Raw genomic sequence first — 7,530 nt, forward strand, 5'->3', positions numbered from 1 at the left:
ACAGACAGATCTTTTAACGTCAGCTTAATGCACAGTTATGAAGTGTTAAAAGAGCACATTGAAGTATTTTGTAGAAAAGAGTATTTTTGTAGTTGTGTTTGGCGTGTGGATGAAGGCATTAAAGTACTTATGTCATACATTCCAAATCTCTACAACCTCTGCTCAACAATGCTTTGCTTTTACCGCTGTACATCTGAATGAACACAAGAATGCAGAACAATCACATTTTTACCCCCAGAAAGCAAAGTATAAATCTTGTGTATTGGGCATGCATTTTATTAAAGTAATCCTCTTGGTCTCAGTTCATAAAGATATGTTTGAAAATTAGTATCAGTGCTATAAAGAAACAAAGCTTTCAATATCTGCCACTTAACTGTTATGATTTATTTATGATAATCTCTGCCTTAATTACAGCAATTTTCCATTACTACTGATTGTTTTCTTGTAGACAGACTATTAGCTTAATTACACTGTAATTATAGAAAATTTATTTAATTTTTTATTTTTTTTACCAGTTAAGAAGTGATGTGGTAGAGATACTAAAAATAAACAATTTACTATTTTATTAGAGCTGAAGGTTATGATTTAACTGGCTTAAAAATCAAAGGTGTTCTTTATCATATCTATGATCATAACAGATTGCATGAGCTGCCTTGTGTAATTAAAAAGGTCCAGCAGAGGGCACTAAACTTCATATTTGCTGTATTGTATGAGTAAACTGGATGTTCCAAGTGTTTCCCAAATAATGTTTGTATATTGACATTGCAGTTCACAAAAATCTCAGTTGTTCATGCCTACACAAACGTCTCAGGTTACGAATGTAACCATGGTTCCCTGAGAGGGAACGAGACACTGCGTCCTCTGAGGGGACACTATGGGGAACACCTCGTCGTGACCCGTGTCTGAAGCATACTTTGAACAACGCCAACGTGTTGGCCGGCGACAGCCTCTGACGTCACTACCAGCGCGACTATAAATACGCGCCCGTAGGACCCGTCACTATCTTCTTCGTGAAGCTTGCGTCCGAAGCATGGCAGGGAGCTAGAGGACGCAGTGTCTCGTTCCCTCTCAGGGAACCATGGTTACATTCGTAACCTGAGACGTTCCCTTTCAAGGGAACTTCGAACTGCGTCCTCTGAGGGGACACTATGGGGAACAGTATACCCACGCCGCCATGCTGAGGGGAGTGCAGACCAGAATCATGGCAAACACTAAGTACCAACTCTACCACTTTTCTCTTCACCGGGAGTCGCCCCTGGGACGGTCTGACGGCTGCCTTATGACATTATCCCTTACGGCCAAAGGCCTAAGCTACATACCCAACTTATCCTGTAGGGCCTTGGCCCGGGGTAGAGCTAAAGGCTTGGAATCACGGAGATTCCTTTAAAGGGATACGGCTAAGAGCCTGGCACTTTCCTCTACCAAGTCTTTGCCTGTCACACAGGGGCTACTGCTAGCTTTCGCAAAAACCTGCCGAAAGGGCTGTCCCTACAGCACTCTAGTAGCGGCACCCTGTTCTAGAGGTATCCGAGAATACCTAGGTGGAGTGGTGCCCAAGATGAACGGGGCTAAACCAACTCAAGAAAAGGGCACGAAGCAGCAGCGCGAAGCCCTTACCATCTAGGGATTTTAGAAAGAACGCAGAGACTAGCGTGCGAACTTACCACAATGTGGATTTTTAGAAAGTGCGCAAAGACTCCCGTGCACACTTACCATAACATGGATTTAAAATACTGTTCTAAGGAGGGGTTCTCGTGGGACTCTGTCAGAGCAGCTCGTAGAAGAATGGCCCGGGAGCAGAGCAATTGGAGGCCTCAGCCCCTGCCTCAGCAGGATGCCTGCTCTCACAGAGCGTCTCAAACAGTATGTGGTACTGGAGCGCTCTGAAGAACCGGGAATCAGTCTCCCAAGAGAGGAAGACTCCGAGCTCCGAGCAGCATGCTCATAGGTGACCCTTTCAGAAAAGGGGGGTGCTGCTGAACTACCCGAGAATTGCCCACACAGCCCCCCCAAGTTGAGGGGGCTTGGGGTGTACAATAAGTACACACCGGTTGGATGAAGCCCAAGGAACACCGGGGCGAATCATCCCGAGAAAGGGAACGAAGTGGAGCGCGTAACCCTTACCATACAGGATTTTAGAAAGTGCGCAGAGTCTTGCGTGCACACTTACCACTTTACGTGGATTTCAGAAAGTGCGCAGAGTCTTGCGTGCACACTTACCACTTTACGTGGATTTGAGAAAGTACACAGGCAAGCGTGTGTACTGAAAGGTTACCTGACAACCACAGTATGTGGGAGCTCACATTCAGAGAGGCCTGTGAAGCCTGCTACCTGATAACCACAATATGTGGGAGTTCATCTACAGAGAGGCCTAGAGAGGCTTACTATCTGTTACCAGATAACCACCTCAGTGGAAACTGAAAGCAATATGGAACTCAACTCCAGGGAGGCTTGGTGAGGCCTACCACCTGACAACCACAAATCGCGGGAGCTCGTATTTTCTTTATGAAACGCACAGTATGTGGGAGCTAAATCTCCAGGGAGGCCTGGTGAGGCCTACCACCTGGCAACCACAGTATGTGGGAGCTCGTCTTCAGAGAGACCTGATGAAGCCTACTATCTGAAAACCACAATGTGCTATTTAGTGGAACGCACAATATGTGGGAGCTAAATCTCCAGGGAGGCCTGGTGAGGCCTACCACCTGGCAACCACAGTATGTGGGAGCTCGTCTTCAGAGAGACCTGATGAAGCCTACTATCTGAAAACCACAATGTGCTATTTAGTGGAACGCACAATATGTGGGAGCTAAATCTCCAGGGAGGCCTGGTGAGGCCTACTACCTGGCAACCACAGTATGTGGGAGCTCGTCTTCAGAGAGACCTGGTGAAGCCTACTATCTGAAAAAAGCCACAACATGCTATTCCGTGGAAACGCATAGTATGTGGGAGCTAAATCTCCAGGGAGGCCTGGTGAGGCCTACTACCTGGCGACCACCGAACGTGGGAGCTCACCTTCAGAGAGACCTGGTGAAGCCTACTATCTGAAAACCACAATATGCTATTTAGTGGAGACGCACAGTATGTGGGAGCCAAATCTCCAGGGAGACCACCCAGCCCCTCATGTTGAGGGAAGCGATGCTTGAGGTGCATAACAAATACACACTGGTTGGATGAAGCCCAAGGAACACCGGGGGCGAATCATCCCAAGAAAGGGAACGAAGCGGAGCGCGTAACCCTTACCATACAGGATTTTAGAAAGTGCGCAGAGTCTTGCGTGCACACTTACCACTTTATGTGGATTTCAGAAAGTGCGCAGAGTCTTGCGTGCACACTTACCACTTTACGTGGATTTCAGACAGTGCGCAAAGCGTTAACGTGCACACTGACCATTATGTGGCTTTGAGAAAGTACACAGGCAAGCGTGTGTACAGAGAGGTTCCCAAGCATCGCAGAGGCGCTGGATCGCACGGGAGCGGTGAGCTCCAACCCTCTTTTCTAGGCGAGGGGAGCATCACCTCGCCAGGCGGCCCCTCAGAGGACGCAGTTCGAAGTTCCCTTGAAAGGGAACGTCTCAGGTTACGAATGTAACCATGGTTCCCTGAGAGGGAACGAGACACTGCGTCCTCTAGCCGGACATCTATGGAATTCCCTGCAGTGCTGTGCCAATTCTTTGGCCACCTAGCTACTGTAAGGAAACTCACAGAGATTGTTAGTAGACATATAACCACCAGCACCGTCCACCTAACCTCGATCAGGTGGAAGCTGGTGGCTACAGGGGAATTAGGCAGGGGAGGACAAAAAACAGAGGTTAAAAACAGAGGTTAAAAACATCCGGAGCTACTAGGTCATACTACCGCTCTGACCCGGGCGAGGACGCTGCCTCGTCCGAATCACGTCCCTCAGACCCTGCTTACCGCTCCGTGACCCGCGGTTCCTCTTGCCCCTGCCCTTAGGCGGGGGAGGAGCGCGAGCCGCAACACTAGCCTTCTGCGCCCCTCTACGACCCTCAGATCGAGATGAGCCAGGACCCCTGAGTTGCTCGGGCTCGGACCTGGACCTTCGTGGAATGAAGGATTTAAAGGCCGCTGAGCGCGCCCTTGCCTCCCTGAACTTCCCGACCACCATCTCGATGGAGGTACCAAAAAGCTCAGAAGGCGAGACCGGAGCATCGAGAAGAAACCCCCTTTCTTCCTTCCCGATGTCAGCCAGGTTCACCCACAGATGTCTCTCCGTCACCACCATGGACCTGCCCATGGCGGAGGCGGCCTGCTTGGTAGCTCGGAGAGAGAGGTCTGTGGTGCGGCGCAGCTCGGCTACCTGGTCAGGTGAAAGGCCCTCACCTGTATCCAGGTCCTTCAGCAGGTCAGCCTGGTAGGCCTGGAGCACCGCCATCGTGTGCAGTGAAGCCACAGCCTGACCGGCTGCCGCGTATGACCTGCCATTTAAGCGGGATGTATCTTGGAGGGGCTTAGATGGCAAAGCGGGAGATTTAAGAGAGGATGTTTGCCCCACAGAGAGATAGCAAGCCAGCGTCTCTTCTACAGGGGGCATCCTCTCATAGCCGTTCTCATGCAAGCCCTCGATATTAGCATAGCTCGTATGCTGAAACCGGTGGATGCGAGAGGAAAACGGCCTCTTCCATTCCTTTTCGACTTCTGCATGTAAGTCAGGCAAGAATGGAAGGCTCACCTGGGCTGGAGGGCTATGGTCAGACAAGTACCGCTCAGCAAGGCGACCTCGTGGCGCCACCTTGCTGGCACGCTTCCATGGCAAATCTAATTTTGCCGTGGCGCGATCCATAACCTCTAACAGCTCCTCATACGCGGGACAGGAGGATTGAGAAGGCTCAGCCTCAGCTTCTTCACCACTCTCAGACATCTCCTGCTCTTCCTGGGTAGAACCCAGCAGAGCACTAACTTCAGTGTCAGAATGGGTTAATGATACCACATCTGCCTCCCGAAGTTCGCTCTCGTTCGCCGCCAGAGAGTGTGAAAAGGAAGGTCCCTCTCTACACTCCTCAGCGAGATCCATTTGTGATCCCCACGAGCTCATTCTCCTCCGTGCCTCGGCAACGGCGGGACCTGAGCCGCGGGATCCAGATGGCTGTCCCTCTTTCCTCGAAAAGAGAGACAAACGAGAGTGGAGCTTTCTCAGAGAGAAACGCTCGCAGTGCACGCAGACCGCCCCCTCAAGGACATCGCGCGCTTGCTCTTCGCCCAAACAAGAGACGCAAAGAGTGTGCGTGTCATCGGGTGTCAGATAACGCTGACACGGATGCACACACTGTCTAAACGCCTTGCTAGTGGAAGCCATGATGAAAACAGTAATAGATCGCTCTTACCGTTTTGGTCGTTTCTCAGATGCACGCTTCAAACAAAACAGTCAACTGAAGACGAAGAAGATAGTGACGGGTCCTACGGGCGCGTATTTATAGTCGCGCTGGTAGTGACGTCAGAGGCTGTCGCCGGCCAACACGTTGGCGTTGTTCAAAGTATGCTTCAGACACGGGTCACGACGAGGTGTTCCCCATAGTGTCCCCTCAGAGGACGCAGTTCGAAGTTCCCTTGAAAGGGAACTGAATTTATTAATAGTAATATTTTGATAAATTCAGTTTCTATGACAAAACATCTTCTCATCATCATACTCTGTAGGGCAGGATGGGTGCATTAATTACCTGCTAGGCATGTTACAAAACAAGTTAACAGCATGTACCATTGATCATTCTGTTAATAAGGGATCAATGTGTCATCCAAAATGTTTATAGCAACCACAGCATGTGTCATGTTTCTGTGGATCCTTAGGTTATGACCGTCCACAGCTTTCAGTTAAATTCACACATGATACTTTATATTTCAATCCACATCGGTGTCACCCATACATATATATTAATCACAAATCATTTGGAAAGGAATCTAAACCTCAACCTTTGAGCTGAGCTTAACTGAAATATTACCCATCATGCTTGTATTATGGTATATGGGATGAGGTATTTAATATGGAACATTGCATATCTGTGCAGGCCACTTTTTATCTTCAGCCATTCAAATGTTACACAATTGAATCACTATCTCTAGATAAACAGTTGACTAAGAACACACACAGTCGCTGTCATCTGGTATGAATGTTTGTGTCATCTTCTCTGAAGCATGTGGAAACAGTGATTCGTGTTGTAAGTGTACATTCTGGGAGTCTCTGCGGGGTAAGGGTCAGTCTCATAGAGTCACAGGAACATCACAAACCCCCTTCTGAAATGATGTGACATGATCTGATGGGTCCCTGGAACTGTAACATGTACGACTTAAAAATAACATGACTATTATTAGACTCACAGTTGTTGCAGCCATAACTGTAAGTTAATGTCTTTTTAATAATTTTAACATTAGTTATTTTATCCAGCTGCAGTAAACGTGATAAGATTCAATTACAAGCACTTTGTTAAAAGTTTGGATTTCTAACTTCTTGTGGTTCTTTGTTTTGTTTTGCTAAATCTTTAAAGGCGTCTTTTTGACATTTTATATTTTTTAAACTAGTAAATAAACAAACAAATTTAATATTTGCTAGTATGAAAATAATTTACTGTACTTACACTTAAATTACTTATACAAGCTTACAACCATTTTGTCCCTAATAAAGTTTTCGTTTCATCGAATGTGTATAAGTATAAATCTACCATGGGCACAAGGTAGTTAGAAATCACAGTTCTGATATTCAGATCAACAGTATGATTGCAAGTATGGTAATGTTTCATACAACAGTTCAACAAATGAGAAGTTATACTAACTTAGGTTTTAAATAATATATTGCTACTTACATCCAAACCAATAATTCCATTAATGTACTGTACATTACTGTAGTAAATGGTAACCCATACGTGGAATTGGTGCTCTGCATTTAACCCATCCAAGTGCACACAAACAGCAGTGAGTAGGGTACACACACACACACACACACACACCGTGAACACACACCTGGAGCAGTGGGCAGCTTGCAGTGAGCAGAATGCCGCTCAGCCAATCAAATTTGAAAACAGGAACTAACTGTTGTATACAATTAAATACAAGAGAGAAAAGAACAAATCTAGAAAATTACACTTTTTATTTAATACTGTACATTGCTTTCAATCAAGCTGTATTTAAGTCAAATTATGCACATAAAATATGCAAAAAAAAATCATTAATTTCAGAGGTCTAAAATTTTCACAATTTCTCAGTTGTTGAATTGGTTGTGCACATGAATGGGATTGGTCTATATCATGTGTGCATCTTCGTGAATGCTTAAGTGCATATCTATAAACACACACACACACACACACACATACCGTATTTTCCAGACTATAAGTTGCACTTTTTTCATAGTTTGCCTGGTCCTGCGACTTATAGTCAGGTGCGACTTATTTATCAAAATTAATTTGACATGAACCGAGAGAAATGAACCAAGAGAAATGAACCAATAGAAAACATTATCGTCTACAGCCGCGAGAGGGCGCTCTATGCTGCTCAGTGCTCCTGTAGTCTACACTGAAGACATAGA

Source organism: Carassius carassius, chromosome 31 (assembly GCF_963082965.1).
Source record: "Carassius carassius chromosome 31, fCarCar2.1, whole genome shotgun sequence".
Classification (NCBI taxonomy): Eukaryota; Metazoa; Chordata; class Actinopteri; order Cypriniformes; family Cyprinidae; genus Carassius; species Carassius carassius.